Here is a 13676-nt window from a genome sequence, read left to right on the forward strand (position 1 = left end):
TGCCACAACTCGCCAATGTCTTGTCTTTGCAGCAATTCTTATTTTGTACTCAATGTTGCACAATCATCTACCTCTAGTTTATAGAGATTCTTCACCCGAATCCCTATCCTCTTGGTTTGACACATGGCTATATGTCTTAGGAACACCTTTCCTTTATTGAAGACAACATCGTAGCCTTTGTCCTCCAACATCGTGACTGATACCAAGTTCTTCTTCAACCTAGGCACATACATCACATCTATCAAGGTGAGAGGAGCTCCATGTTCCCTCTGAAAAGCAACTGTGTCCACTCCTGAAACACTATACCTTCCATCATCACCCATCTCTATGAGCATCTTGAGGTCTTTCTCCTCCAAGGCACTAAATAAATTTTTATCACCAGTCATGTGGAATGAGGCACCACTGTCAAGATACCGGACACAACCCATCATCGATGACACCATGCATGCGATGAGGGTAAATTCCATTTCAAACTGAGAGGCTAATGCCTCACCTTGCGATCCTTTCAAGGATCCCTTCTTGGACTTCTTCGATGGGCAATTAGTCGCATAATGTCCCATCTCGTGACAATTAAAGCATCTCACTTTAGACTTGTCAACCTTCTTCCCTCCATGAGAAGAATTCGATTTGGAATGGGAAGCCTTCCCCTTCCCTTTCCTTGCCTTACTTGCTAAGGCCAGATTTTCTTCATCATCATTCTTAGATGAAGAACCATATCATGTGCTCCTCCTGATCTCCTCCTGCATGAGATCCGACCACAGTCGTTCCCAATCTGGCAGTTTCTCCCTTCCATTCACAAAGTCCTGGTAGCTATTCCAACTCTTTGGAAGGCCAAGGAGAGCGAGGCTCACCATATCATCATCGACAGTAGTTATTCCCACACTGCTAAGCTCATCTTTGTAGGTGGTGAGCTTGTTCAGATATGTGGAAATAGTATCGCCCTTCTCCATCTTGATTCTTCGAAGCTTATCCTTGAGCGCCAATTTCCTCTGGTCGCTACTGTTCTGGTAGAGGTCCTTCAATGTCTTCCACATTGAAAATGGAGTATCCTTCCCATGGAGACTTGAGACAATATGGTCTCAAACTCCCTCAAGGATGATCCATCTCGCCTTTGCCACACACTTCTTCCACTCAGCCAACTCTTGTGCATTAGTTGAAGCTAGCTTTTGGATTTCTTGATTAATGAATTCCTTCAAGCCATTGTTTTCTAATAACGCCTCCATGTGATCTTTCCATGCGATGTAATTTGAGCTACCTTCCAAGGCATACTCGAGTCTCAAGCCATTGAATGCCATTGGCTAACCTTGAAGTATGATAAGAATTTTATTTTTCACCTACAACCCCGAACTTCAAACTTCGAATTCTCTTCTTCGTATTCTGTTCACAGCTCTGATACCATGTAGAAAATATGTGTAGGTTAACCCAATAATGCAATATAAATCAAAGTAGAATACTATAACCTACTTCTACTATCAATTTGCGGAAGCTTAAAGATCGAGCTGAACAATATAACCAGAAGAAGAAGAATTAATGGCAAAATACACATGAAAATACTTTGGGGAAAGCCTCAGCTAAAAATCCCACTATCTGTATTATCATACAAAGTGGAAATACATAAGAATTATACAAAGCCTTAGCTCTCACAACTAGCCAGCTCTCAGTACAATCCTCACAGATGCTCACAGGCAATCCTGGCTTCTCACAAGCCTTCCTCTCTACCCTCCAAGCTCCTATTTCCTTGTGTTGTTTCTCCTGGGTGATCCTCCTATTACCAAGTGGAAAACTGATCTCACACACTAATCTCACACCCTGTCAGAACTGCACAATCCTCAAGGAATCTTTCCTTCTGCATGCATGAGTTTTCTTTATAGGAAAACACATGCAACTGATAGTACACTATCCTTGACATTTAGTTCAACTGGGTCTTTCTCATAATAGACATGCATGAGTTACTGATGAGGGAATCTTCAGTTATCTGGAGTACACTGGTTGAGTGCATGCATGCATCAACTAACTAATAACTCACAATTAGTTCCTCAAACAGTTTGGAACTAATTTAACTGGACTTAACTCAGTAAACTGAGTTAACTAATTAGAACTCAAATATAACTCAATCTTGTCTCCTTAATTAATGGATAATCTCCTTAATTTAAGGGATAACTGTTGCATGACTACAGAAAGACTTCTAACTTGAATTTCTCCAACTAATTAATCCATAATGAATTAATTAATTATTTCCAAGCAGCTGGTGAGACTAAATTCGATTTTAATTCACAATTTTAATTCAAGGACAAATTAAAATTGGAATATTCTTGTTGCCACATTTCAATAGCAACACCTCCGACACTGTTGCCATGACCATCTTGGAGCATGGTATTGTCGACATCTCGCATTGTGTGGAGAGATGAGCAGACCACCTTCATTGCCTTGTGTCCCTCCAGTTGCATTACATGATGATTCATATCTTGAGATTCTAGGGCATGACCAACTTTTTTCATATGCATGTATGTGTCGTGATACCATATGTGACACTTGGAGGGTGCATGGCCCACGTGACACAAACCAGGTACATATATACAGAACTTTTGACTCTTATCATCAAATTATACATTATTTATATTAATAAGTTCATATCATATTACATTTATATTAATAATTTCATGATAACATACATGCACAACCCTGCTACATAGATGAGCTTTTGAGGTCATTTGAGGGGGCAATTGATTAGCTAAAGAAACTTCCTCTAGTGCATGTTTCCATGGCTCAATCTCCTCCACTCCACCTCATAACACTCATGGACTAACAATTGAGGTGAATTTTTTTATTCCTAGGATTTCAACATTTTCTTTTTTAAAGTTACATGTATGCATGTTAATTAATTTGTAGACTAATTATAATTTGTCTTTGCCATTGTGTACATAGGCCCAGATGCAAAGGGGTGTTGATGTTGTAGTTATGTGGAAACATGAGTGGGATGTTGGGTATGGAGGCATTGAGACACAAGCAGGGGAGCACCAAACCCAGATTGATTAGACCCCCATTCCACCTGACTTCCATTTGCACTCGACTGAGTCATGGGTAAGGAACTACTTAAATGCCCAATTCAAATCATTTATTTCCAGATTTTTTATTTTGTACAAATAATGTTCTAATTAATTTGAATTTGAATGTGTTATATTGCAGTATCGGATTATGGACGCTCACTCTGTGCAATGGAACACACATAAGAGTTCTAGAAGTGATACTTTCTAGAGTGGATCATAGATAGTTTGTATATTTTTAGGCCCATTTCATAGGGCACATTCACATGTGATGTACAGACTTTGTATATTTTCATACATGGACAATTTATGGATGCATGAACATTATTTCAGTTTATGGATGCTTATTATTTCAGTTTGTGGATGTTCATGTGTATAATGTAATTTGTATATATTTTCATATGGATAGTTTATTATCATACATAGCTAACAAGATAACAATTTTGACTTCTCAGGAAATAAACTAAGAAAATAAGTACAATCTTAGACTATGATGCAAGTCATTTTGATACTTAAAATGAACTAAAATATATGTTCATGGTTCAATTAAAAACACAAATAAGATTGAAATACATTTTCAATTCAATTTTAAAAGATATCTTAAACTAGTAATGTTCAACTAATGAGTTTTATTAAAATTTATTTCTTTTTAGGTCATCTACAGGAGCTTAGTCATAACACATGATATAAACTTCATATGTATTGGAATTTAATATACCAAAAAAAATTAATGATATGTTTTTAGATAATTTTATATAATTTTATGAACTTTCCTAAATTTAGTTGGCTATCAAATATTTCAATCAATTCCTTAACTTAAGACATTCAATTAAGAACATTCAAGAAGTAAAATTTTACAAAATAACAATTTTGAATTCTAGTTTCATAGACTAAGGAAATAAGTACAATCTTACTATGATGCAAGTCACTTTGATACTTAAAATGAACTAAAATATATCATGTACATCAATTTAATATTGAATTTGTAGAAAGTGTCTTTTAGTGTAGTCAATGTATGTTAATTTAAACAATTAATGATATGTTTCTATAATTTTATGCACTTTCCTAAATTTACTTGCCTATCCAAGTATTTCAATCAATTCATTATCTTAAGACCTTCAATTAAGAACATTCAAGAAGTGAAATTTTATAAAATAAAAATTTTAGTTGTCATATTGGCTTGTAGAAAGTGTCTTTTAGTGCATAATCAATCTCTGTTAAATTACAATGAGTTTAATTTAGATGTCAAGATGTAAAAGTTCTACCAATAAGTTTTATTCGGTTTTTTTTTTTTTGAGGTTATCTAAAAGAGCTTAATAGTCATAACATGAGATATATATATTTTGAGGTTATCTAAAAGAGCTTAATAGTCATAACATGAGATATATATATTTTGAGGTTATTTAAAAGAGCTTAATGGTCATAACATGAGATATATATATATATATATAGATATATTATTTGTTGCACTATTTACATTCCAATATGAAGCATGTGTGTAACTCCTTCCATGTTTTATATCAAACTGACACATGACATATTTATTAATCACATAAAAATATTTCAATGTTGTTCATAACCTAGATTATTGAATTTCCATTTTGAGTACAACAATATATCAACTTCGTTGTTACATACTAAAATGGATTTTCTAGAAACCAAATATGTATGACATGTATATAGATCTATAAAATTTCTTGCATGCTCAACATGAATACTTTACACATGACATTTAAAAAATTTAAGATCAAAAATCTTAATTAAATCTAAATCTAAAACCCTAATGATTCTAAGTTTTAATTAAATTTCAGATCTATGGGGTTCACACAAGGATCTTATCTCTAAAAATAAAACCTTCTTGAAATTTGTTGTCCTTTAAAAACTTAAACACCTCAAGGAAACTAAATCTTATATAACATGTGTACACCATTATGAATCCATCCTAGATAAGAGGGAAACATTTCTCTATTTAAAATTACAAGATTATTCAACTATCACATTTACAGATTACAAAAAGCATACATTTGAGATCTCTTATACTAGATTACATTACGCTTGGCTGCTATAGACTCGGTTTCAGGGCTTGTCATTTGCATCATCTACTCATCTGGCCAATGACTCATAGGAATGCAATCTCCATAATATGTTCATGGTTTGATTCTGTCATATTCCATCTCCTTGGTTCACCTTTCTTTGTTTTTATTTCTATGAGATTGATTTGATATGCTTGACTCGATGACTGTATTGGTGAGATATATATTCAGGCATAAAATCTCTACAAATTATGTGATTAGTTTGTTTTTTATACTTTTCAAAAAAATGGTCGATCACAACTACGTCACCAATTTGGTATGTGAATTTTCCATCTTCATATCATCTCACCAACCTACTTTTCACCTGTGTGCATCACATCAAATTGTAGGCCACATTCTCTTCGTTTCTTATCGGGGCAGTGATAGCAAAAACATCACCTACAAACAAAAACAAAAACAAAAAAAATTGTATTAGTTAAATACATTCAAGATTTCAATTTATAGATGAAATTGTTAATGATAGATGGGCCACATACCTTCCCTTACAAGATCAAAGACTCGATCATGATCAAGTGAAACAATGGCATCTTCATCATGCATCTACTGCTACATCATAATTGGATGAGGTCCCTTTGGATTAAGAGGGACATATTTGCATCCTTTCATGTACCCGTGTTTTTCACATTGATCAAGTCTACATCTCCCAACACCAATTCAAAATTCACAAAAACATGTGATTTTTCTTGTCTCGATGGAAAATATTCCCCCCATGTCTTTGCTTCGCACTGAATGTAATTCTCTTGTTCCTTTTACAGTATTACAATACCAAGGAATAGATTTATTCACGTCACCAAGTTAAACATTCTATTAGAACCTACACACATGCCTTATAGATCCATGGCCATCATGTCCTAAATGGGATCTACACTAGTTGACCACCTCTAGTGATGATTTGAGTCTATATGCATCATGATTCACTTTGTACCTCCTAAGTGCTCGCTTCACACAAGCACGTGCACCATCATGCTCACTATTTCCATGTCTTGTTTCAAAGTAGATCCAAGTATGTTGAATTATTGTCTTCTTTTGTAGTTGGCTTAACCAATAAAAAGTGTATGCTGACTTGAATTTCCCTGCACAACCATTTGAACATATCCAATGTTTCCTAAGTGATATGTCATTTTTTTAATGATTCATAAATCAATTCAAAGTAATTTTACACAAACAATGTGTCATATTCATGATCATCACTGATGTAAAAATGATATTCCTTAATCACATTACGTGACACATCAATGTTATCCCTATCATCAAGGTTCAATTGTGCATATATGTACAGAACATGTACAAATATAGACACTTGGTTTGAGTGATAATACTCCCTATGTATCTCTGCCTAGGGAGAAAATGTGTAATTCTCAACAAATTCCACCACTGATAATATTGTGCCTAGCTAAAATACTTCGTGAAAATGCTTAAATTCAAAAGCTTGCCATTTGGACATGTGCAAGTGCTTAATATATTATAAATCTAGTTTTGAGACACCCCCGTGAATTGTGAAATAGGAATCTCATCCTCAACATAATTGATCCTATTAGGCTCCATATTTGAAGAATATGGTTGATTTACCATGACATACTCATAATTCTTCCATGTTTCAATGACATTTGACATCCCAGGCTAGTTGGGATCAATAAGAAATTTCTTATGGAACAATGCCAAATCACCACATTCAATGCATCTTCTCTCACCTATACATAGTTTCATGTAATACAGCTCTTATGGCTCTCTTTTGCACAATATTGATGAAACTAAATCATGCACTATAAGAGGAGAAGGGTCGCCATGAGGATTCTTCTTGTAAAATTACCATAAATTGTCATAATGAAGCTATAATTCAACATGATACCGACAATAACATGTGTCACAGATTGTATTAGGCCTAATAAACCATGGCTTCAATTTCTGAAACATCCTTATGGATATATTCACATGGTGATTACTTTCTTGAAATTCTTTGAATAGTGAAACTTTTGTCATTTCTACAATGTGCTTAGCGTGTTCCACATACCCACCTTTAGTTATGTGATTTTGTATGACATGCTTTCTATCTGGAATAGCACAAGAATGGTTCTCCCAAAACTCCACCACAAATGACTTGATTCCAGTTGTAAGCATGTCCCAGTAGGGTTTCCTGGTGATAAAATCCCAATAAGAAGATTCATCATTTTCATTCACTTGAACCCTAAATTTGGTATGCTTGTGTAATGTTTTTCTCGAGACATGGAGCAATTTTGACATTGTTGCCAACTTTTGTTGTCTTGATGTACTTGGTGCAACAATAGCAATTGTAATTTCCCTGCACGCAGCTTGAACATCAGGTTTTCTTGACTTTCCAAACATATTGAATGCCTTTGATATATTTTCAATGACATTTATATTTGTCTTTTTGCTTTTATCATCTTGAACACCCAAAATTTTTGTGGTGTGTTTTAGTTTCTTATGTTTTATCATACCATATAGTATCTGAGCTTGTGCAACAATTGAATTTTTCTCAAAATGTTGTCAAATGATGTTATTGGCATCATCTCTAACAGTGCGAGTAGGGATAGGTGCCCTAAGGTCCTCTGTTGTTCTTGCATCCAAATTTTCTGTAGACGATCCACCCCTTTCCAAACCACTGCAACTCCATGTTATCCTGTCAACTTGAGAGGAACAACTCGTTCTTCCAGTGGTTGGTCATCTTGATAGGAAAAATATTCTTCCTCTAGTGGTTGATTAGCTTAACATGGAACATGTTGTTCCCCTAGTGACAATTGATCATCTTGATAGGACACATGTTCGTCTAGTGGTTGATCAAGTCCATAAGGCACATCTTGATCATTGTATGGTTGATTAGATTGATGGGACACATATTCTCCCTTATGTGGTTGCTCAATTTCCATCCTTGCATAGTGGAATACAAAATATACTTGTAAGTCAACTAAATCATCATCATCAGACAAGTGAATAGTAAATCTACAAATGTTTATTTAAGAAATCGCCATAGGTGGAAGGTCATGATATGATTTGATAGTAGGCAGCTAGGTAGTAGAAGTTGATATGGACCAAAGGTTCTAGGTTGAAACATTAAAAGAAAAGGGTTTTGAGCTCAGGGTCAAAGAAGAGTGCACCAGTAAAAGTATCGGTCCATGTGTCAATAAAAAGGGTGATTCACTATATGATGAAAGGTAAAATCATTCTTCCTCAGTAAATAAAAATCAATTTAGAAACCATATGGTTGTAGTCACTGACCCTAGGGAAAATTTAAATGAAAACAAAGTTGAGACTTGGCAGTTAGGAAGCATAAGTTGACATGGATCAATGGTTCTAAGGTAAAACATGGAAAGAAAAGGGTTTCGAGCTCAGGGAAAGATGGGTCGAAGAAGATAACAGACCAGTAAAAGTATTGATCCCTGTGTTAACAAAAAGGGTGATTTAGAATATGATGAAAGGTAACTGCATTCCTCCTCATTCAATAAAACTCAATTTGGAAACCCTAGGGTTCTAGTCACAAACCCTAGGGAAAAATTAAATGAAAAAAAATTGATATTTGGCAACTAGGTAGCATAAGTTGACATGTACCAAGGGATATAAGTTGAAACATGAAATAAAAGGGTTTCAAGCTCGGGGAAATATGGGTCAAAGAAGAGTGCATGTCAGTAAAAGTATCGTTCTCTGTGTCAACAAAAAGGGTGATTCAAAATATGATGAAAGGTAAAAGCATTCCTCCTCAGTCAATAAAAATCAATTTGGAAACCCTAGGGTCCTAGTCACTAACCCTAGGGAAAACTTAAATGAAAAAAAAAGTTGAGTCTTGGAGCTGGTAGTAAAAGTTGACATGGATCAAGGGTTCTAAGTTGAAACATGGAAAGAAAATGGGTTCGAGCTCAGGGAAATATGGGTCAAATAAGAGCGCAAGTCGGTTCCTTGTATCAACAAAAAGGGTGATTCAAAATATGATCAAAGGTAAATGCATTCCTCCTCAATCAATAAAAAACAATTTGTAAACCCTAGGGTTCTAGTCACAAACCCTAAGGAAATTTTAAATGAAAAACAAGTTGACATTTGGAAACTAGGTAGCAAAAGTTGACATGGACCAAGGGATATAAGTTGAAACATGAAAAGAAAAGGGTTTTGAGCTCAGGGAAAGATGGATCAAAGAAGAGTGTAGGTCAGTAAAATTATTGGTCCATGTGTCAACAAAAAGGGTGATTCAGAATATGATGAGAGGTAAAATAATTCCTCCTCACTCAACAAAAATCACTTTGGAAACCCTAGCGTTCTAGTCACAAACCCTAGGTAAAATTTAAATGAAAAACAAGTTGAGACTTGGAAGCTAGGTATCATAATTTGACATAGACCAAGGGTTCTAAGTTGAAACATCAAAAGAAAATGATTTTGAGCTCAGGGAAAGATGGGTTGAAGAAGAGTGCACCATCAAAGGTATCAGCCTCTGTGTCAACAAAAAGGGTGATTCAGAATATGATGAAAGGTAAAATCATTCATCCTCAATCAATAAAAATCAATTTGGGAACCCTAGGGTTCTAGTCACATGGACCAAGGGTTCTAAGTTAAAACATAAAATGAAAAGGGTTTTGAGCTCAGGGAAAGATGGGTCGAATAAGAGAGTAGGTTAGTAAAAGTATTGGTCCATGTGTCAACAAAAAGGGTGATTCAAAATATGATTAAAGGTAAAATCATTTTGCATGTATGAAAGGTAAAAGAATTTACATGATAATGTGAATTGTATGTAGGAGACACCTGAAGATGATATAATCCTCATGAAACATGTAAATAATGACAAGCATTTTATTCTAAGAAAGAAAGCAGTTGGAAAGAAGGAAAGAAATCAACAATGCCTGAAGCTATTGCATTTGTAAGCACACCTGAACACTTACATTTTCTTTACAAAAAACAAATGAATCGCATACATAAAACAAAGAAAAAAATAAATAGTTAATTTTCCCTTTAATTATAATGTGTGAAACAATCAACAAAAATGTTTATCTGAGGTTTTGTGTATGAGAAAAATTCCTAAAAATACCTAACATCCTTTTGCTAAAGTAGTAATGGAGCCTCGTGAATATTTTAGAATGCAATATTGGGGCCATGTCATAAATGTCACTGGTGATGCTTCCATCAGCCAAAAAACCAACCAAGGTATGTAGAAGTTTATAGTGGCCAAACATACTTGGGTTACGTCTCGAAAGAGTTGGTGACGCTTCCAGTATTACGACCAAGATCACCTTAGGTCTAAGTGCTCCCGCACCTCAACCTATAGGGAAATATGCCCTAATATTTTGCCACTAAGTTACCTACATCTAGTGGGAATGGATGAATCTCATCTTTTGGTAATCAGTTATGGACCCAGAACCCCTACCACATGTTGGGAGACGACATGAAGGTCTGTCACAATCCACCACCTAGGCCTTACCCCCTTCACGGGTTTCTCTCAATGTACCGGATCTTCCATTGGATGATGTGGGATTTTAAGCTCCCTAAAAGGCAACTCTCCATGTTTCAATATGAAAAACAACCATGACGGTGTGTTTCCTATCGACATGGTCATAGCCTGAACTACAAATTATCTTGGGTCCCTTGTGGGGAATTTAGTGTGTTCAGGTTAAGATTATTTTTATAACGGCTTTTCTTCACTTAAGGTGTGCAACAAAATATAAGCTCAAATAAATTAGGTAGACAGATTTCGGAAAGAGGATACTTTTTATACAAAGTTTAAGTGAGCTTAGTGTCTGGGGTGAATGTGTGTGCAAGTAAAATTGTGAGCATACAAAGTGTGAATTGATGTGGACATACAGTGATCGTTTACAATTCCCTCAATTAAACTATGTGATGTTTGTTCCTTGCAATAAAAGAAATGATGCATGGATGATGGGCCACTTACTTATTTCCTAATTATACTATGTGATAATATGTTTATGTGCAAAATTTCAAAGTAAAATATAAGAAACTACTCTGCTTGTAATGGTTAGTCAAACAAATTTATTAGTAGTGATGGTGTGTGCAAGGTGAATCTAGTGCACATACAAAGTGTTTGAATTGCAAGTGTGCAGATATGTGGTTCATGATCCTTTAATACAATTCCCCTAATTACACCATGTGATTTTTGTTCCTTTCAAGAAAATAAATGATGTGTGGATGATGGATCGCTTACTTATTTCCTATTTATACTATGTGAGCATATGTTTGTATGCAAAATTTCAAAGCAAAATATAAGTCTCAATTATTCTACTTCTAACGGTTAGTAAAGCAAATTGGTTAGCAGTGTTGGTGTGTGTAAGGTGAATCTAGTGCACATACTAAGTGTTTGAATTGCAAGTATGTGTGAAATATGTATTATATAGTTATAATGTGTGGTTAAATATATTTCTATAAATTGTTAATAAAATACAATACTGCCAATTTTTTGAAAATAATTTAATAGATCATATGAATATTATCTCCATTTACTAAGTGAAGCATTTGACCATTTTCAAAATTAGTTCTTCTTAGCAACAATTTTTTGTTTCTTCAAGAGACTATATAAATACTAAACTAAAAGTGATTTCTACAACAAAGTGAATCATTTCAAGACCTTTCTAATATTTACTTATTCTTATCAACATTTTTTTATTTCTTCAAAAGACTATATAAATCCCAAACTAAAAGTGATCCCTACTGCAACACAGAAAGTATTATATTTTTTATTATATATATCATATACCAAACATTCCAATTATTTAAATCTACTCATTCGTATAATAATTTGCAAGGTTGTTGAACTAAATACTAATAGAAATTTAGTTTAAATTATTATATAGGAAACTTCTAAATACATATTTCAGAGGGAATCATTACTTAAATAACTTAATTATGTAGCAAATCTTTTGAATTTGAGAGAATGGGATATTATTGAAAAATCAAGCTAGTGATTACCAAATTGAAGGGTCAAATTTATTTCATGAGATAAATCAAAATCTATATCTATAAATTTATACAAATTTAATCAATTATAAGATAAATTTTGAGTAGAAAACCATACAATACATAAATGTACACTCCATGATATAATAAGGAACCTATTCAACTAATTTTTAAGTATGTTAATATTTGAAAGCCTATTGTACAAAATCAAATTATTTGGAAAAAATATATTCATTGGAAGCACCATATCATTTAACGTTTTAAAACGTGTAACTAAAATTACCCTAAAACAATAGTAAGAAGAACTTTCTTAAAGGAAGAACATATCATAACTATAGAGAATTTCACAATTCCAAATAAAAAATGGAAGAAATGTGGGATGAGAAGGACAATGAAATTGTTGATAAGGAAACAAAAAGAAATCAAGAGATAGAGGTTTTAGTAGATTTAGAGAACAAGGAAGATGCTTCAAGGTCTTATCAACAATGAATATACATTGTTATCATTTGTGGTGAAGAGGGGCACAAATTATTTGAGCGTGTTTTAGGGAGAATGTACAAGGAAATTTTAGCACAACAATCAAGTAGGGCATAAGGAGGGGTAAGAGGATTTAAAAAAAAAAAATATGTTTCTACAAGGAACCTTTTTTATGCGCGTGCAAAGATGGATATCCAATGTCTTTATGTTTAAATTATTTTCATCAAATCTTGACAAAGTTTAAAATAAATAGCTCTTCTTTTTAACTTTTTAACCATATTTTTTAGTATATTTCATGATTACATGTTGAGAAACAACTAGATGAATTTAATCGACATTAGATTGCCACAATCTAAGAAGATTAACATTGTAAATATTTCTAGCATATCATCAATATGTGCATGCTAATTTATTTCTTTTGCATTTATTATTTATGAATTTAATATTGATTAATCACGAGTCTTCCATGGAGCATCATATATATATATATATATATATATATATATATATATATATCTATATATATATATATATATATATATATATATATAGATGCAATAATACACTCATTTTTGTGCAAGCACGAATCTACACTACACTTTGTATGTCTTTAAAAAACTTGTTCTTTTTAAAAATATCTCATAACCTTCATGTGAGAATTGAAAGAAGAAACTTGTGAGTTTTTCAAAGATAGGGATCATTATTTAGGATTCAATGAACCATTAAATGTTATATATGATGATGAATGTTACGAAAGTTTAAAGTTGTTATATATGTTTAACAAATAATGTCTTCTCAATTCATGCACATTGGAAGTAGTGATATTCTTGCTCCTTCTAGATCTTGACACATTTTCTCTCTTTTAACTCCTACTTGGGATAATCGAACATTAATCAAACTGATATTTATAGGTTTTGGAGCACCTATATGACAACCATTTTTGCTAATCCCTCTTGTAAATAAATTTCCATGAATTGTAATGCATGAAAATAATATATGGAAATTATGTTCCAATGTTTTTCTTTGGTTAAATCACATTCTTAGTTTTTGTGGGTTATCTTAAACCATTACAATTCAAAGGTGGTTCATAGTTTGCATGAATTCAAGAGGTTTCAAAAAATTCCATTAAACCATGGTTTCAAGTAGTTTTCAATAATTT

The sequence above is a fragment of the Pinus tabuliformis genome, chromosome 8 (assembly GCF_031772625.1).
Source record: "Pinus tabuliformis cultivar Carrire ecotype Pingquan chromosome 8, CPIR1, whole genome shotgun sequence".
NCBI lineage: Eukaryota > Viridiplantae > Streptophyta > Pinopsida > Pinales > Pinaceae > Pinus > Pinus tabuliformis.